At 39.8% G+C, this 21,041-nt stretch overlaps 1 protein-coding gene and 1 long non-coding RNA gene across 10 annotated transcripts in view; one reads left to right on the top strand and one right to left on the bottom strand.

Annotated features, from left to right (window-relative positions):
* Positions 1-10,512, top strand: part of LOC123280101 (uncharacterized) — a 79,381-nt gene extending 68,869 nt beyond the window's left edge. For both annotated transcript variants that reach the window (XR_011497351.1, XR_011497352.1), the window contains exons 2-3: positions 9,814-9,916; positions 10,356-10,512. This is a non-coding gene — a long non-coding RNA (uncharacterized lncRNA). The remainder of the gene's footprint in view (positions 1-9,813; positions 9,917-10,355) is intronic.
* LOC106828186 (protein SPATA31F1) overlaps positions 1-21,041 on the bottom strand; it is a 59,509-nt gene that overhangs the window by 24,832 nt on the left and 13,636 nt on the right. The gene's annotated exons all lie outside the window — the stretch shown is intronic.

Here is a 21,041-nt window from a genome sequence, read left to right on the forward strand (position 1 = left end):
CAAGATCCACAAATACTAAGCAGGATAAACAACTAAAAATACAGCTAGATATATCATATTTGAACTGCTGAGAATTAAAGACAGGGAGATCTTGAAGGCAGCTTGAGAAAAAGAAGAAACATTACATAAAGAGGAACAAAGATAAGAATATAGCACACTTCTCATCAAAAACTACATAAGCTAGGCTTTGACATCAGCATCCTGGCAGAGTGAGATCTCACAGAAATCGCCCCCCCCCCCATATACAATGAAAAAAACATCCATACTCCAACAGAGAACATCCAAACTCAACCCAAAAAAACGTCAGAGGGATCCACACAGCCATATGATGGATGGCGGAGAGGCTGGAGCCTCCCTCAAAGAAGCTGGAATAGAGTAAGAGAAATCTTCGCTCCCTCCCCTAAAGACTGTGATGGGGTGGTTGGAGGCCTCTGAGAGGGAAGGAGCGGGGCAGGGGGCATTAGTTTGTGGGAACGTCAAGGACTCCCTAGGGCTCTTGCAGCCTAGATGGAAGCCCTCTACCAGGGCAAAAGCTTTCATGGGGGGTGACCTCATCAAACCAACACCCCAGGAGAGCAGAGGGAGGAAACCCAGAGAGCATGCAGGAGAAAGAGCCCCTCCCCCCACCCGTCCAGCACAGCTCCAACCCTTGGGATTTCGGCTGAAGGCAGAGGGCTCAGAATATGGGGCTCTTGACCCCCACCCAGTGGTGATAGGTGGTAACTGCGACCTAATAACGCCAGGATGTGAAAAAACAGAGCCTCTTGCAATATCAAACACTATATTAGATCTCCAGGCCAGAAAGAAAATACAAGTACCCAGAACTCAGTCCTGAGGATGCAGAAATATGTAATCTAAGTGACAAAGAATTCAAAACAGCTATCATCAAAAAACTCAATGAGGTAAAAGAGAATGTAGAGAAACAATTCAACGAGTTCAGGAACTACTTCACAAAAGAGATTGAAACTATAAAGAAGAATCAATCAGAAATATTAGAGATGAAAGACAATGGAAGAAATAAGATATGGATTCCCTGAATGCTCGAACAGACACCATGGAGGAGTATATCAGTGTAATTGAAGATAGACATGTTGAAGTGCTCCAGATAGAGGAGGAGAAAGAACTAAGACCAAAAAGAAATGAAGAAAGTTTCCAAGAAATATCCGACTCAATTAGGAAATGCAACATGAGAATTATAGGTATTCAAGAAGGAGAATAGGAGAATGGAGCAGAGAGCTTGTTCAAAGAAATAACAGTGGAGAATGTCCCAAACCTAGGGAAGGAAATCCATGTGGAAGAGGCTGCCAGATCTCCTAAATATGTCAATGTAAAAAGACCTACTGCAAAGCATATAGTTGTGAAACTGGCAAAACTGAATGACAAAGAATACTAAGGGCAGCAAGGCAGAAGAAAATGACCTACAAAGGAACCCCCATCAGGTTTTCAGTGGATTTCTCTGCAGAAACCTTATAGGCTAGGTAAGACTGGAATGATGTATTCAAATCATTGAAGGACAAAAACTTTCAGCCAAGAATACTCTATCCTGTGAAAATATCCTTCAGATATGATGGAGAAATAAAAACTTTCCCAGACAAACATAAGCTAAGGGAGTTTGCAGCCATGCCCCCCCCGCACCCCCCCGGTAATTCTCAAGAAGGCCCTCATCCCTGGAAAAAAAAGGGAGGAGAAAAGGGTTACAAAGCATGGAGTTAAATAGGTAGACAGATTCAGAGCAGGATAGCAAATACTGAAGTATTGCATTAAAGACAAAGGGAAGGAGAGCACTAAAAACAAAGATAATCTGGTCGTTTTAACCACAAACTCATAACACAACATGGAATAAGATGTGAGAAAAACTTAGGAGGGAAAGAAGAAAGGGACTGAATCGATTTAGTCTAAGGAAATTAGAGGCCATCAGAAAAGGGACTATTTTGTCCACAAGATCTTGAATATAAACTTCAGGGTAACCACTAAACAAAAAAGCAGAACAGAGACACAAATAATAAGTAAGAGGAAAACAAAGAAACACAACATAAAAAACTCCATAACTTGATGGGTAGACCAAAATAAACAGGACAAGAAACAAAGGAAATGCAGGAAACCCAGAAAACGAGTGATAAAATGGCAGCATTAAGCCCTCATATATTGATAATCACCCTAAATGTAAATGGATTGAATTCTCCAATAAAAAGACACAGAGTGGTGAGATGAATTAAAGAACAAGACTCAACAATATGCTGCCTCCAGGAAACACATCTCAGCTCCAATGACAAACACAGGCTCAGAGTGAAGGGGTGGAAGATGATACTCCAAGCTAACGGCAAACAAAAGAAAGCAAGTGTCACAATACTTATATCAGACAAAGCAGACTTCCAGATAAAACAGGTGAACAGAGACAAAGAGGAGCAGTATATAATGATCAAAGGGACATTCCATCAAGAAGAAATAACACTTACGAATATCTATGCACCCAACACAGGAGCACCAAAGTACATAAAGCAACTATTAACAAACCTAAAAGAAGACATTAATAATAGCACAACAATAGGGGACCTCAAAACTCCACTCACATCAATGGATAGATCATCCAGACAGAAAATCAACAAGGAAACAGTGAAATTGAATGAAAAGCTAGACAGATGGACTTAATAGACATATATAGAACACTCCACCTAAAAACAGCAGAATACATGTTCTTCTCAAGTGTGCATGGAACATTCTCAAGAATAGACCATATGTTGGGAAACAAGGCAAGCCTCAATAAATTTAAGAAAATTGAAATAACAAGCATCTTTTCTGATCACAATGCCATAAAGCTAGAAATTAATTACAAGAAAAGAGCTGAGAAAAGGACAAAGATGTGGAGACTAAACAACATGCTATTGAACGAGCAATGGATCGTTGAAGAAATTAAAGAAGAAACCAAAAAATATATGGAGAGAAATGAAAATGAAAACATACCATACCAACTCATATGGGATACAGCAAAAGCCGTATTAAGAGGGAAATTCATTGCAATACAGGATCACCTTAACAAACAAGAGAAAACCCAAATAAGCAATCTCAAACTACACCTAATTGAAAGAGAAAAAGAAAAACAAACAAAGCCCCAAAGTCATTAGGAGATAAATAAAATAAAATCAGAGCAGAAATTAATGCTATTGATACACAAAAGGCAGGAGAAAGGGTCAATGAAAGAGCTGGTTCTTTGAGAAGATAAATAAAATTGACAAACCCTTAGCCAGTCTTACAAAGAAAAAAAGAGAGAAAGCTCAGATAAATAAAATTAGAAATGAAAGAGGAGAAATAACAATAGACACCACAGAAATACAACAGATTATGAGAGAATACGATGGAAAACTATATGCCAACAAAATGGACAATCTAGAGGAAATGGATAAATTCTTAGACTTGTACAACTTCCCAAAGCTGAATCAAGAAGAAATAGAGAATCTGAATAGACCAGTCACAAGTAAAGAGAGTCAACCAGTAATCAAAAGTGTCCCAAAGAATAAAAGCCCAGGACCAGATGGCTTCCCTGGGGAATTCTACCAAACTTTCAGAGAGGATTTAATACCTATCCTTCTCAACCTATTCCAAAAAATTAGGGAAGATGGAATGCTTCCTAACTGATTCTATGAGGCCAACATCACTCTGATACTAAAGCCCGACAAGGACAACACAAAAAAGGAAAACTACAGGCCAATATTACTGATGAACATAGATGCAAAAATCCTCAACAAAATATTGGCAACCTGAATACAGCAATACATCAAAAAGGTCACACATCATGATCAAGTGGGATTTATTCCAGGGACACAGGAATGGTTCAACATCTGCAAATCAATCAATGTGATACACCACATTAACAAAATGAGGAATAAAAACCACATGATCATCTCAATAGATGCATAGAAAGCATTTGACAAGGTCCAACAGCAATTTATGAAAATACTCTTAACAAAATGGGGATAGAAGGAAATTACCTCAACATAATAAAGGCCATATATGAGAAACTCACAGCCAACATCATACTCAATGGGGAAAAACTGAACGACATCCCTCTGAGAACAGGAACAAGACAAGGGTGTCCACTCTCACCACTCTTATTCAACACAGTACTGGAGGTTTTGGCCAGAGCTATTAGGCAAGAGAAAGGAATAAAAGGAATCCAAATAGGGAGTGAAGAAGTGAAACTCTCGCTGTTTGCAGACGACATGATCTTGTATATAGAAACACCTAAAGACTCTATTGGAAAACCATTAGAAATAATTAACAACTACAGTAAAGTTGAGGGGTACAAAATCAACTTACAAAAATCAGTTGCATTTCTGTACTCTAATAAACTTACAGAAAACGAACTCAAGAATACAATCCCATCTACAATTGCAAAACAAAGAATAAAGTACCTAGGAATAAATTTAACTAAGGAGACGAAGGACTTATACAATGAAAACTATACGACATTATTGAAAGAAATAGACAATGACGTAAAGAGATGGAAAGAGATTCCATGCACATGGATTGGAAGAATAAACATAGTTAAAATATCTGTACTACCCAAAGCAATCTCAGATTCAATGCAGTCCCAATCAGAATCCCAAGGACATTCTTCATGGAAATAGAGCAAAGAATTCCAAAATTCATAAGGGGCAAACAAAGACCCCAAATTGCAAGAGCAATACTGAGAAAAAAGAACAAAACTAGAGGCACCACAATCCCTGACTTCAAAATGTGCTACAAAGCCATAGTGATCAAAACAGCATGGTACTGGTCAAAAAACAGGTACACAGATCAATGGAACAGAACTGAAAGCCCAGAAATAAAACAGCACATCTACAAACAGCTAATCTTCAACAAAGTTACCAAGAACATACAATGGAGAAAAGACAGTCTCTTCAATAAATGGTGTTGGGAAAACTGGACAGCCATATACAAAAGAATGAAAGTAGACCACTATCTCATGCCATACACAGAAAGCGAACTCAAAATGGATCAAAGACTTGAAGATAAGTCCTGAAAAAATAAAACTCCAGGAAGATTGAAGGGGTGGAGCAAAATGGCGGGGTGAGCTGACCCAGGATTCTCTCCCCTCCAAAATACAACAAAGGATTGGAAAAACTGAATTTCAGAGAATAAATCTAATGCCAACACGTTAGAGACCTACAATACCAAGAAGGTGGAGAACATAAACCTTGCTGACGGCCTTGGAGGTGCTGTAACGGGTAGGAGAGAACTTCACTCCCTCCCCTAGAGACTGGGATTGCTGCTGCGGGTCAGGGAAGGAGCGGGGGAGGGGCCGCATGACCGGGGGATTATCCAGGACTCCTGCCACTGGTTCAGTGGAAACCCGTTGAAGGGGGAAAGCTTCCGTGTGCGGGGACCCCATAAACCCAGGGCCTCGGGAGACCAGAGAACAGAACTGATCTGAATCCAGATCGGGGGTGAGAATAGCAGCCCCTCCCTGACAGAAAAGCGCACTGGGCGCCGCCATCTTGCCCAAAGGCAGAGAGCTCAGAACACGCGGCTCTCGGCCCCCATCTAGTGGCGACAGGCTGTAACTGCCACCGAATTCTACCACCACGCGAAAAAACCGCTCCTCTACCATCCAGCAATTTATAAAAGCCCCAGACCAGAAGGAAAACAATAAAAACACAGAATTAAGTCCTGAGGACTTGGAATTAGGTAAACTAAGTGATAATGAGTTCAGAGCAGCTATAATCAAAAGACTCAATGAGGTAGAGAGAAAGACAGAGAAACAAGCCAATGAGTTCTGGAGTTACTTCACAAAAGAGATTGAAATTATAAAGAAGAATCAAACAGAATTACTAGAGATGAAAAACACAATGGACCAGATAAAACAGAATACAGATTCCCTGAATGCCCATGTAGACACCATAGAAGAGCAAATTAACATAACTGAAGATAGACAGGCTGAATGGCTCTAGACAGAGGAAGAAAGAGAACTAAGAATTAAAAAAAAATGAGGAAAATCTCCGAGAGATAGTGGATTCAATGAGGAGTAAGAACTTAAGGATCATAGGGATTCCCAAGAACGTGGAAAAGGAAAATGGAGCAGAAAGTGTGCTTAACGAAATTATTGAAGAGAACTTCCCACATCTAGGGATTGACGGAGAAAGGTGTGTAGAGGAAGCTTTCAGATCTCCTAGATTTGTCAATGTAAAAAGACCTACTGCAAGGCACATAGTAGTACAATTGGCAAGAAGGAAAGATAAAGAAAGAATACTCAGGGAAGTAAGAAAAAAGAAGAGAATAACCTACAAAGGAGCCCCTATCAGACTTTCAGGGGATTTCTCTACAGAAACCTTACAAGCTAGGAGAGAATGGAGTGACATAGTCAAAGCTTTAAAAGATAAAAATCTTCAGCCAAGAATACTCTATCCAGCAAGAATTTCCTTCAGATATGAGGGAGAAATTAAATCTTTTCCAGGCAAACAAAAGTTAAGGGAATTTGTAACTAAAAGCCCTCCACTACAAGAAATCCTCAAGAAGGCTCTCATACCTGAAAAAAGAAAAAAGGGAGAAAGGGGTCACAATCTACAGACTAGGGAGACCGATGGAGAGAACCAGAATAGGATAGCAAATATTCAACTATAGCATTAGGGTAAAGGTAAGAAAACTACCAAAGCAAGGATGATCTTATCACTCTAACTACAAATTCATAACACGAGTTGGAATAAGAAATGAAAATAATTATTTAGGAGGGGAAGAGCAAAGGGTCTAAATCAGTATTAGCCAAGTAAGTAAGAGACCACCAGAGAATAGAATATACATGAGATTCTAAATACAAACTTCAGGGTAGACACTAAAATAAAATACAGAACAGAGTCACAAATCATAAATAAGGAAAAATCTAAGAAACCCAGCATAAGAAATTGCATAAAACTCCGGGAAGATACTATAGGTAGTACACTCTTTGACATAGAACTTAAAAGGATCTTTTCCAATACCATGTCTTCTCAGACAAGGGAAACAAAAGAAAAACAAGCAGGACTTCATCAGACTAAAGAGCTTCTGAAAGGCAAAAGAAACGAGGATCAAAACCAAAAGACAACCCACCAAGTGGGAGAAAATTTTTGCAAATCATCTATCTGATAAGGGGTTAATCTCCAGAATATATAAGGAACTCACACACTGAACAAGAAAAACAAACAGCCCAATCAAAAAATGGGCAGAGGATATGAACAGACATTTTTTCCAAAGAAGATATACAAATGGCCGTTAAACACATGAAAAGACGTTCATCATCACTAATCATCAGGGAAATGCAAATCAAAACTACATTAAGATACCACTTTATGCCTGTTAAAATGGCTATAATCACTAAGACTAAAAATAATAAATGTTGGAGAGGGTGTGGAGAAAAGGGAACCCTCGTACACTGCTGGTAGGAATGCAAACTGGTGTAGCCACCATGGAAAACAGTATGGAGATTCCTCAAAAAACTGAAAATAGGGGCTGGCCCTGTGGCCGAGTGGTTAAGTTTGCATGCTCTGCTTCGGAGGCCCAGGGTTTCACTGGTTCAAATCAGGCCATGCTGAGGTGGCATCTCATGTACCACAACTAGAAAGACCCACAACTAAAATATTTACAGCTATGTACTGTGGAGCTTTGGGGAGACAAAGGAAAAATAAAAAAAAAAACAACAAAAAAACAACTAAAAATAGAACTACCACATGACCCAGCTATCCCCCTGCTGGGTACCTACCCAAACAACTTGAAATCAACAATCCAAAGTAACATATGCACCCTATGTTCATTTCAGCACTATTGACAATAGCCAAGACATGGAGGCAATCCAAGTGCCATCAACTGATGATTGGATAAAGATGTGGTATATATACATAATAGAATACTACTCAGCCATAAAAAAAGACAGGTTCATCCCATATGCAACACCATGGAAAGACCTGGAGGGAATTATGCTTAGCAAAATAAGCCAGCCTGAAAAGACAAACACCAGATGATTTCACTCATATGTGGAATATAAACAAGCACATGGACAAAGAAAACAGTTCAGTGGTTACCAGGGGAAGGGGGGTGGGGGGTGGGCACAGGGGGTGAAGGGGAGCATCTAGGTGGTGACAGACAAGAAATAATGTACAACTGAAATCTCACAGTGATGTAAACCATTATGAACTCAAAAAAAAAAAAACTACATAAGCTAGAAGACAGTAGATTGACATCTTCAAAGTGCTGGAAGGAAAGGAAATGTCAACCTGGAATTCTACACCAAGCGAAAAAATAAATTTCAAAAATGAAAGAGAAATGAAGACTTTTCCAGACCAATAGGGTTTCTCTTCCTCATGAAACAGGAAATTGGCTGCCAACCACTGATTCTCCCACTTCTTTCTAGCTAACTGAACCCTAACTTTTTGAAAAATTGAGGTAAAATTCACATAACATAAATTCACCATTTATTTATTTATTTACATTTTTTTCCCTTTTTCCTCCCCAAAGCCCCCCAGTACATAGTTGTGTGTTTTTAGTTGTGGGTCCTTCTAGTTGTGGCATGTGGGTCACTGCCTCAGCGTGGCTTGATGAATGGTGCCATGTCCGCGCCCAGGATTCAAACTGGTGAAATCCTGGGCTGCCGAAGCAGAGGGCACGAATTTAACCACTCCGCCATGGGGCTGGCCCCTAACCATTTTAAAATGTACAATTTAGTGGCTTTTAGTACATTCACAACATTGTGCAACCATCACACCAATTCCAGAACATTTTTATTACCCCCAAAATATACCCTGTACCCATTAAGCTGTCAGTCCCCATTCTGTCCTCTGCCCGGTCCCTGGCAATCACTAATCTGCTTTTTGTATCTATGTAATTTCTTATTCTGAGCGTTTAATACAAATGGATTCATACAATATGTGGCCTTTTGTGTCTGGCCTCTTTCACTCAGCATAATGGTTTTCAAGGTTCATTCATGTTGTAGCATGTATCAGTACCTCATTCATTTTTGTGTGTGAGGAACATTCACCCTGAGCTAACATCCATTGAAAATCCTCCTCTTGTTTTGCTTGAGGAAGATTAGCCCTGAGCTAACATCTGTGCCAGTCTTCCACTACTTTGTACGTGGGATGCCTCCACAGCATGGCTGATGAAAGGAGTAGGTCTGCACCCGGGATCCGAACCCACGAACCCTGGGCCACTGAAGCGAAGCACAGAGAATTTTAACCACACTGCCACCAGGCTGACCCCACTTCATTCATTTTTATGGCTGAATAATATCCCATTGCATGGTTATACCACATTTTGTTTATCCATTCATCAGTTGATGGACATTTGGGTTGTTTCCATTTTGGGGCTATTGGGAACAATGCTGCTATGAACATTCCTGTACAAGGTTTCGTTTCAACACCTATTTTCAGTTCTGTTAGGAATCTACATAACAGTGGAATTACTGGGTCATATGGTAATTCTGTGTTTAGCCTTTTGAGGAACCACTGAACTGTTTTCCAAAGTGGCTGCACCATTTCCCATTCCCGCAAGCAATGTATGATGAATCCTAATTTTCAGTCAGGGCTGCAGTATGCCCTCTTCCTCAGGAAGAATCATGATTGGTAAAAGCCAGTTGAGGGAGATTACATTTCCCAAAGCCACCACAATATTTCTAGTCTGACATGCTTTTCCTGAAACTTGTCACTCCACCTTCAAGAGATGGAGTCTGTTTCCTCTCCCCTTAAAACTGGTCAGACTTTTGTGACTCACTTGACAAGCAGAAGATGGAGTAAGTAATGTTATGTGACTTCTGATGGTATGTCTTAAAAGGCAATAATGGCTTCTGCCTAGCTCTTTTTCTCAGGACATGTGCCCTTGAATCCCTGAGGAGCCATGTAAGAAGTCCAGAAGATCATGAGGAGAGACTACACAGAAATAGAGCAAGATGCCTAAGGTGCCCCCGGTGCTCCAGCCCCAGCTGATTATCTTCTTATTTCTTATTTGTTTATTTATTTCTTAAGCAAACATTAAACCACTCTAGTATCATATCTAATTTGATTCTTTTTTATTGAATGAATTAATTTTTTATTGCATAACATTGGTTTATAACGTTATATAAATTTCGGGTGTAGATCATTATATTCTGATTTCTGTGTAGATTCCATCGTGTTCACCACCCAAAGACTAATTACAGTCCACCACACACACGTGCCTAGTCATTCCTTTTGCCCTCCTCCCTCCCCTGTTCCCCTCTGGTAACCACCAATCCAATCTCTGTCTCTATGTGTTTGTTAGTTGTTTTTTTTTTATCTTTTATGAGTGAGTGAGCTCATACGGTATTTGACTTTCTCCCTCTGACTTATTTCGCTTAGCTGATTATCTTTTCAATCCAGGCACCAGATATATGGATGAGGAAGTCTTCCGATGATTCCAGCACCAGTGTTGTCTGACTGCAATTGTGGACAGATCCCAAACAAAACTGCCTTGCTGACCCCAGTCAATCACCCAAACAGCGAGAGATAATAATAAAATATTGTAATTGTCTTTTAATCCACTCACTTTGGGATGGTTTATTAATCAACAATACATGTCAAAACAATTGATCCCCTTTGCCAGATTCCCAATTTCTAGACTATTTTACATCTAAGAATGGACACGTGGACACAGTTCTGACTAATAAGATATATGAGGAGATTTGTTGGGGGGGCGCTTCTGGGAAAGAGTTTGCTTTCTGATAAAATAGACTGGATATGAGAACCTGTGTTTAGCTCCCCAACCTATGCCTCTGCTTCCTGCCTTTGAATAAGAAGCGTGGACACAATGCTTACATCTGGAGCAGCCATCTTGTGATCCTGAGGCAACAAGTCAGAGGATAAAATATCAGTATCTGAGGATGACGGAGAAGAATGGACAGTGCTTGGAAGTTGGATGGCATCGGTGAATCCCTAAAGAAACCCTGGAAGCTCCTGGGTTTGACTACATTTTCTGAGCCAGAGCACTTACACTTCTTCCAACTATTTTTTGTTTTCATGTACCATAGTTCTGGGTTACAGGTGTTTCTCAATTTCATCTAAGAAGCAGTTTTCGATTCTTTTTGTTGTTGTTTTGAGGTGATTTTCTAGAAGAAACCTTTTATTCAACTTTTTTTTTTTTTGCCTGGAAAAGATTTGCTCTGAGTTAACTTCTGTTGCCAATCTTCCTCTCTCTCTCTCTCTTTTCTCTCCCCAAAGCGCCAGCACATAGTTGTATATTTTAATTGTAAGTCCTTCCAGTTCTTCCAAGTGAGCCGCTGACACAGTGTGGCTGCTGACAGACGTGTGGTGTGGTTCTGCGCCCAGGAACTGAACCCGGGCCACCGAAGTGGAGTGTGCTAAACTTTAGCTGCTAGGTCATCAGGGCTGGCTCTTATTCAACTTCTTGAAACTGATCAACCTTACTCATAATAAGAAAATGCAAGTTAAAACAATAGGAAAATACCATTTTCATCTCTCAGATTGACAAAAAGAAAAAGGTTTGATTGTAAAATATGTTAGGAAAGGTGTGGGAAAGGCTTGCTTACATGCTGCTGGTTGGAACATAAATAGGAATAGACTTTTGGAGTGAATTTAGGGTACCTAAGGAAATGTAAAATGCACATAGCCTTTGACCTACCATTTCCCCTTGTAGGAGTTTGCCTAATAGATAAACTCACAAAGACTACGTGCAAGGGTGTTTACAACATTATTTATAATAGTGAAAAAGTGGGAACAACTTAAACATGAGACTGGTTAAATAAATCATGATATATCCATATGGTGGAATACTATGCAGCCATTAAAAATGATGAGGTAGGGGCTGGCCCCATAGTGTAGTGGTTAAGTCTGGCGTGTTCCACTTTGGCAGCCTGGATTCACGGGTTTGGATCCTGGCTGCAGACCTACATGACTCGTCAAGCCATGTGGCAGCAACCCGCATACAAAATAGACGAAGACTGGCACAGATGTTAGCCCAGGGGTAACTTTCTCAGGCAAAAAAAGAGGAAGATTGGCAACAGATGTTAGCTCAGAGTGAATCTTCCTCACCAAAATAAAAGGAGAAAATGATGAGGTAGATATATATGCTCTTGTATATAATGAAACAAGTGTATATAGTATCCTCTTATTTTTATTAAAAAAGTATGGGGAACACACAAATATATATTTATATTAATTATAATAGCACATTTATATTATAAATATAATATAAATAAAAATATTATAAATATGACAGGATTGTTGAGGGCCATTTTGGAGGCTGGCTACCAGACAGGCAGATGAAGTCTCCCTCTGGTCTCCATCTCTAACAGATGGTTACAAGGCACAGTGTTTCTGTATTGCCTGTCGAGAGATGTCCTCTGTGGCTAAGTGACAGCTGGGCTGGCTCTGTAATGCACCACCTTACAATTGCTTCCCATCCTTTCCTGCCTCACTTCCCTTTGCCCTCACTCTCCCTAGAAAGGATTGGTTCTTAAGCTTTGCCTGGGCTCTGTTTTCTAGGGAACTGGAGCTAAGACAAATAGTACAGCTTAAATATTTCATGATAAAAATTTTAAATGGGGGGGCACAGGGAACAGAAAGCACTCTTAAGATATGTGAGGGGTCAGTGTGATTGGTCCATGTCCTCTCTTCCTGAGAAAACTCTTGAAAATACTGAGAGAAGAGGAGTCGTGGTATAAGAGTACTGCCAATGAGCAGTGAACCCATTTAATTAGATTTCCTTTGCCATTTAATTCTTTTCTCTTCAAAATCACTTTTGAAATGTCCAAGGAAATATAAAAATGGGAGAAAATCTTTTTCAGTACTGGAGGGGCAAAAATTTATATTTGTATTTTGTGAAACTTCAGCAAGATACAGAGCAAGTGTATCTGGACTGAAGGGAATATTAACCGCTTTCAACTTCATGAATATAGAAGAAAATCTCACCTGGAAAAGGAGTAGGTGAAAGTCACCCAAAGAGCTCTCCTGCAAACCCCAGATCAGAACAACAGACCTGGGGGGGAGTGGCCTGCAGGATGGTAGGGGAGGGAGCCCAAAGAGCCTGGACCCTGCCCAGGGCCAGTCCTGGAGCAGCTCTCTCCTTGCTCACTCTCAGCATTTCCACAGAGTAGACCCCTCTAAGCAAATCAGGAACTTTGCTGCAGGGCCCCCAACAAAGAGCTGTGCCTCAGTTAACTCCTGGTTGCCACAAACATCACAGGGAGAAAACAACTACTAACTACATCAGTGAATATGGTGGGCCCACTACTTTCTTGTCCAAGGTGAAAAATTATGCACTTTATTTACACAAATTTGCCTTGAACACTTACATTTAAAAAAGTCACACTTTAACACGACAAGTACCTATAATAAAGGCATAACACAAGACAATGTAGTAGAGTTCAAGTATCCAGCTGCCTGTTTTTATAAGTAAAGTTTTAATGGAACACAGTCACGCCCCTTTGTTGTTGAGGTATTGTCTATGGCTGCTTTCTCCCTACATGGCAGAGGTGAGTAGCTGAGTAATTACAACAGACGCTCGCCAGTCTCAGCTATTTACTGTCTGAAAAGGTGGCTTGCAACAGTACTGTAGTTAAAGGCAGCTGTGAGAAACCGTTTCAGTAAGGATATATTCTCTCACTTGGATTGCACATTTTCCCCAAGCCCTCATGCAGGTGTACACCTTCTGCTTCAAGACCTTATATCTCTAGATATAAATGCTTTAACAAAAATTACAAATCTTTTATAAATATTTCAATCGTATCCTATGTGACACATGGCACTGCAGTTCTACAAAGTAGTAAACTCTGTAAAGCACCTTGAGGTTAGCACGAGTTTTTATATTGAAAAAGGGCCACAATCTAATACAGAATGGGAAAAGTTGAATTTTGAGCACAGAAAGGGGTTAAACCTCTCTAGAGTGTCCATTTAGGAGGCTTATACCATATTAAGCCCTAAAGTTCCTATCGGCTTCTTGCCCTCACCTCTCCAGATAACAGCAGAAAGAAGGGGTTTAGGTGATCCAGCCATTTCTATTCATTGGCATCTATTCCTTGGAATTTGAGGGCCATGAATTGTTTTTAAGGACCTGGGATTTTGGGAAGGACCCATGACATTAGCCATCATTCTTATGTCAGGGAACACCCCACAAGTCTCCTAGGAGTGTCTCTCTATATTTACAGCTGTTCTTGAGTTTGAGCAAAGAATGTACATTACTGCGTGGGTTGCATAGAGGGGCCTAATAAACGGTTGCCCTTTCTCCCTGGGGAGATGGTTCGTCCCTCTTCACTCTTTTCCTATATCTCCCCAACAATCTCAATTCTAAGATGGCAAAAGTACCCTAGATTAGGGGCTGGAGACAGGGAGGGGCCATGGGGCGGTCAGTGGGGAGCAAAGTACAATTGGATACCTGATTCTGGGAATTATCTCAATGACTTCACTGGAGAATAAACAGGCTTGGGATTTTGAAGAACCAATAAACTGCCTCTGTGTAAGAGTGAGAAAGATGTAATGCATAAAATCATGGAGCAGCAAGTTTATATTTGGGGTAAAAACTATAACAAAGTTAGCTTGCTTATGACCAACCGCATATTGGGTTGCAACATGGATCTGTGCTGTGCATCAGAAGGTGCTCAGTAGCTGCTTTCTGATGAGGAGAAAAATCACTACTTTTCTCCAAAGCATTGGTTTTCAGCCTCGATGTTTTGTCATAAATAATATCCTGCCAAACATCTGTGAATGTTTTACCCAGTGAAAATAAAGATGATTTAAGTTTACCTCCATAATGCACCACTTTTACATACTCGCATTCACATTTGCTTTGCTGTGTGGGAGGGAAAGGGGTAGAGTTACAGCATGTATGCTGGAAACTGTGCACTGAGGGATACTGAGCATTTGAATATCATTTGTCAAATGTATCAGGGCAGAAAAATGGCTAATGGCTGCTTCTCTAAAGAACAGGTCCTGACGAAAGCAGGTAATCTTTGGCACAGGAACGTTCCTAGTAGGTGGAGGAGGGAGTATCATCTGTCAGGCTTTTTTTTTTTTTTTTTTACCCAGGCCCATAACATACTCATAATCACCTGCTCCACCAGCTGGACAGGTGGTGAACAAGAAGGCAGGGGTTAGGTACAACTTGACAGGCGTACTTTAGCACAGGGGCAGAAGAGACAAGGCCATCTCCTAACTAGCAGACTTGGGCAGTGGCTGGCAGCATTCCTGGGATGGATGTACAGGAGCAGGGTGGGTATACTGAAGCAGAGGAGGGATTGGAGCATGGAGCAGACAACTGACAGCCTAACTTCCATGACGCAGAGCAGGGGAGAGGGCAGGAAGGAGCTGGAATAGGCTGAAGATCAGGTTTCACAGCTAAGGCATTGTTGATGCTGATCAGACCTCCTATTCCTACTCCCCTCTACCTGGCTTCTTGGCTCCACCGCTCCACTGGCCAAACCTGGGAGCCACAGTCAGGAGGACCAGCAGTGTGAGCTACTCCATTTCCCATCCATCATTCAGTTTCACTTTCCATAGGCCAGGTGGTTCACTGGGGGTAAGAAGTAGCTGTGGGTCTTCTCTTGGGAGAATTGAAAAAAAAAAAAAGGAGCTTAATAGCTTTAGGAAAACATTGATATTTACAATAAGAAGTAGCTAGGTAGAATGATGAGATATAAGTGAAAAAACCTGCATGCAAAATCATTTGACCAGTACTAGTAAAGGTGTGTAAAAATGTGCCCATGAGAAAAAGGACCAGAAGGAAAGGCCAGATGGTTGGCAGTGTCTGAGAGGGGGTAAAGTTGTGACTATATTTTTCCTGTTTTTCTGAATACGCTACTGTCCTTCTATAGTTTAAAAAGCATTTCAAAGTAAACAATTAGGGATATGCAAATCCAATGATAAATTAAGTTTATTCAGACCATCCCTCCTAATAAGAACAACTAGAAAAGACTGACAAATTAAACAAAAAAACTTTCTGAGGCATGATCCATGAAAGAAAGAATCTGTAAACTGGACTTCATCAAAACTAAAAATATCTGTTCTGTGAGACACTGGCAAGAGGATGAAAAGACAAGCCACAGACTGGAAGAAAATATTTGCAAAAGACACAGCTGATAAAGGAATGTTATCTAATATATGCAAAAAACTCTTAAAACACAACAATAAATACAAACAACCCCATTAAAAAACAGGCCAAAGACCTTAACAAACCTTAACCTCAGCCAAGAAGATATACATATGGCAAATAAGCATATGAAAAGATGCTCCACATCAAACGTCACCAGGGAAATGCCAATGTAAACAATGAGATACCATTACATACCTATTAGAATGGCCAAATCTGGAACACTGACAACACCAAATTCTGTCCAGGATGTGGGGAGCAACAGGAACTCTCACGCATTGCTGGTGGGAATGCAAAATGGTACAGACGCTTTGGAAGACAGTTGGGTGGTTTCTTATAAAACAGAACATACTTTCACCACATGATCCAGCAATTGTGCTCCTAGGTATTTATCCAAAGGAGTTTAAAATTTATGCCCACACAAAAACTTGCACACAAATGTTTATAAAGCCACTTTATTCGTAATTGTCAAAACTTGGAAGCAACCAAGATGTCCTTCACTGAATGGATGAACAAACTGTAGTACATCTAGACAATGGAAAATTGTTCAGCACTAAGAAGAAATGAGTTATCAAGCCATGAAAAGACATGGAGGAACCTTAAACGCACATCATTAAGTGGAAGAAGCCAATATGAAAAGGCTGCGTACTGCATGATTCCAACCATATGACATTCTGGAAAAGGCAAAACTGTGGAGAGAGTAAAAAAGATCAGTGGTTCCTGGGATTAGGGAGGAGGGAGGGATGAATAGGTGGAGCACGGAAGATTTTAGGGCAGTGAAACTACTCTGTGTGATACTGTAATGGTGGATGCAAGTCACTTTATGTTTGTCCAAACCTGTAGAATGTATAACACCACGAGTGAGCCCTAATGTAACCTAAGGACTCTGGGTGATAATGAGGTTTCCATGTAGGTTCAGTGATTGTAACAAATGTATTGATCTGTTGCAGGATGTTGAGAGTGGGGAAGGCTGTGTGTGTGTGTGTGTGTGTGTGTGTGTGTGTGGGGACAGGGGTCATATATGGAAAACCTCTGTCCCTTTCTCTCAACTTTGCTGTTGAACCTCAACCTGCTCTAAAAAATAAAGTCTGTTAAAAAAAAATCTGTTTGAAGGCAGTACCAAAACGGTGAAGAATTATGGGGCCAAGACTCACGTGAGAAGGGAAGTTTGCAGAGGTAAGCCTGATATTTGGGGCTGTCCTTCTTAAGGCTTTTGTCAATGATGGGAGCTAAGAAGCTAAAAAGCTGAACAGAAAATTTGACAGATTGATGGGATGGAGGGAACAAGAATTGGAATTCAGGGCCTGATAAGGAGGAGGGGCTCTGGTAAACACCACAGACTTTTGGTTGGGACCCTGCAGGCCCACAGCAATAAGTATGGATTGGAAATAGACGTGTCTCACAGGGACTGAATCCACTTTGAATCCTCTCGGTTTCTGATTGAACTGTGGTCATCTGGGATGGCCAGTGCCTCTAGCTTAGCTTCCAGCCATAAGATACCAAAATCTGATAAGGATAATATGAGAAAGGAAAATTACAGACTAATCTCATTTATGAACATAGATCTTACAAGCCTAAACAAAATATTAGCAAACCAAATCCAATGATATATCAAAGCAATAACACTATGACTGAATTGGGTTTATTTCAGGAGTGCAAGGCCAGTTTAAGACTGAAGAAGCAATCACTGCAATTCACATTAAAAGAATTAGGAAGAAAAATTGCATGATCATATTGATACGTGCAGAAAAAGAATTTGATAAAATTAAACATCCATTTATGACAAAAAAGTTTTCTCAAACAAGGAATAAATGAAATCTGATAAAGAATATCTAGTAAGCAAATGTCATATTTAAAGGGGAAATGGTGAAAGCTATTCACCAGAGATAAGGAATGAGACAAGTATGCTTGCCATCACTCTTTATCTTCAATATTATAGTGGGGTCCTAGCCAGTGTAATAAGGCATGAGAAAGAAGGAAGGGGTAAGGATTGGAAAGGAGGAAATAAAGCAGCCATAATTCACACATGACTTGATTCATATGTTGAAAATCCAAGAGAATCTATAGATGAAAACTATTCGAATAAATAAGTGAATTTAGCATGATCTCTGGATAGAAGACCAAGATATAAAAATCAGTAGGTTTCTACACATCAGTAACAAACCATTAGAAAAGATACTTAAAAATGATACAATTTACAAAATCAACAAAAATAATCAAATAACCAAGAATAAATCTAACAAAAGTTGTGTAAGAGCTCCACGCATAAATTATAAAACATCATTCAGAGAAATTAAAGAAGACTCAAATGAGGAATATATCATGTTTTTGTATTAGATAGCTCAATATTATAAAGATGTCATTTTCTCCCAAATTGATCTATGGTCTCAATGAAATAATTTAAATATCAGTGATAATCTCTTTTGTTGTTGTTTGGTGGAAATTGACAATCTGATTTGAAAATGTGTATGCAAATGTAAAGAACCAAGAATTCCCAAGACAATCTTGAAGAACAAAGGGGCTCATTTACCAGGTATCAAACTTATTCTAAAGCTTACACTTAAAACTAATACAATGTTATATGTCAATTATATCTCAATAAAAGAACTTATTATGAAGATACAGTAATTAGATAATGAGATACTCGTGCCAAAATAGACGAACTGACACAATGGAACAGAATAGAGAATAAGAAACAGACCTATATACATGGACACCTGATTTATGAGAAATGTGGCACTGCAGAACAGTGAAGAAAGGAAGACACTTTCAAGTAAATGCACCCAGGTCATTCGGATAGCCATACGTTAAAAAAAAAAAAAAAAGAAAAGAAGCAGCAGCAGCAAGCTCTACCTCAAACTATACACAAAATTTAACTCCAGAATGACAGTATATCTAATCGACAAAAGTAAAACCATGTCATAAAGAGTCTGATTCATTTCTTGATGTTTGACCGCTGACAGCTTTTTAAAGCCTCAGTCCTCCCTTCCCCTTGTGCCCCCCATCTAGGCAAACTGATAAGAAAGCCTGGTTGCTGTCTCCTTCGGTACTGGTGAGAGATTCAAACCACACAAGGCCCTGCCCACACTGGGAACCCTCACCCCAGCCCCAATGCCAAATCCACCATAAAAAGGCCAAGCCAGTCTCCTTTCTTTGCTTGCTTAGGATCTGCTTTGGAGGCCTGCCCTGCTCTCCCCAGAGACCTCATTTATCTAAGTAATAAACTTCTCACACCCTCTTGATGTGTGTCTATGGCATTATCAGTCTTGACATTTGGACCAAATTTTGGGTGGAGGCCCATCCTTTTGCTTTAGGATAGTCACAACAAATCAGAAAGCTTCTAGAATATAACATAGAAGAATATATTCATGACCTCGAGGACAGGAAAAATTTAAAAGGACTAACCATAAAGGAAGGCTGATACATCAGTCTACATTAAAATCAAGATCTTTTATTCATCAAAAGACATCATTAAGAGAGTGGGGGAAAGAATAACTTTTTAAGCAAATGGTACTATGACAACAGGATATCCACAAAAGAGTGAATTTGGACCCCTACCTCATACCATATGCAGAGTTAACTCCAAATGGATCAATGACCTAAATTTAAGAGCTAAAACTATAAAACTCTTAGAAGAAAACACAGGAGGAAATCTTCATGACCTTGGATTTGGCAATATTGTTTTTAGATATGAAACCAAAAGCATAAGCAAATGAAGAAACAGAGAAATTGGACTTCATCAAAACTGAAAACTTTCGTGCATCAAAGGACACTATCAAGAGTGAAAAGACCACCCAAAGGGTGCCGGCCCCATGGCATAGTGATTAAATTCGGCACCCTCCGCTTCGGTGGCCCAGGTTTGCAGGTTCAGCTCCTGGGTGCAGACCTACATTATTCATCAGCCATGCTGTGGCAATGACCCACATATAAAGTGGAGGAAAACTGGCACAGATGTAAGCCCAGGGCTAATCTTCCTCAGCAAAAAAGAAAAAAAAAGTACAACCCAAAGAATGGGAGAAATATTCGCAAATCATATACCTGATAAGAGTCTAGTATCCAGAATATATAAGGAATATATAAATGTAGCAACAAAAAGACAAACAACCCAATCCAAAAGATGGGCAAAGGACATAAATAGACATTTCTTCAAAGAAGATATATAAATGTCCAATAACTATATGAAGAGATGCTCAACATCATTAATCATCAGGGAAATGCAAATCAACACCACAGTGGGATACCACTTTGCACCCATTAGGGTGGTTTTAATAAAAAAGATAGATAATAACTAGAGTTGGTGAGGATGTGGGGGAATTGGAACCCTTATACACGGCTGGTGGGAATGTAAAATGGTTCAGCCACTTTGGAAAACAGTGTGGCAGTCCCTCAACAGGTCAAACATAGAGTTACCATGTGGCTCATATTCCATTCTAGGCATATACCCAAAAAGAAACGAAAACATGTCCACACAAAAACTTGTACACCGATATTCATAGCAGGACTATTCATAATAGCAAAAAGGCAGAAACAACCCAAATGCCCATCAACTGATGAATGGATAAACAAATGTGGTATATCCATATAATGGAATATTATTCAGCCATAAAAAGGAATGAAATATTCATATGTGCTACAACATGGATGAACCTTTAAAACATTATGCTTAGTGAAAGAAGCCAATCTCAAAAGACCAATATTATATGATTCTATTTATATTAAATGTCTAGAATAGGGAAATCTATAGAGACAGAAAGTAGATTAGTGAACACCTAGGGTTGGGGGATGGGAAGGTTGAGGGGTGATGGTTAAAGGATAGGGGATTTCTTTTGGGGTGATGAAAATGTTCTTAAATTGAGAGTGGTGATGGTTGTCTAATTCAGTGAATATACTAAAGACTACTGAATTTTACACTTTTAAGTGGGTGAATTGTATGGTATGCGAATTATATCTCAGTAAAGATGTTACCA

This window comes from Equus asinus, chromosome 23, assembly GCF_041296235.1.
Source record: "Equus asinus isolate D_3611 breed Donkey chromosome 23, EquAss-T2T_v2, whole genome shotgun sequence".
In the NCBI taxonomy this organism is placed as follows: domain Eukaryota; kingdom Metazoa; phylum Chordata; class Mammalia; order Perissodactyla; family Equidae; genus Equus; species Equus asinus.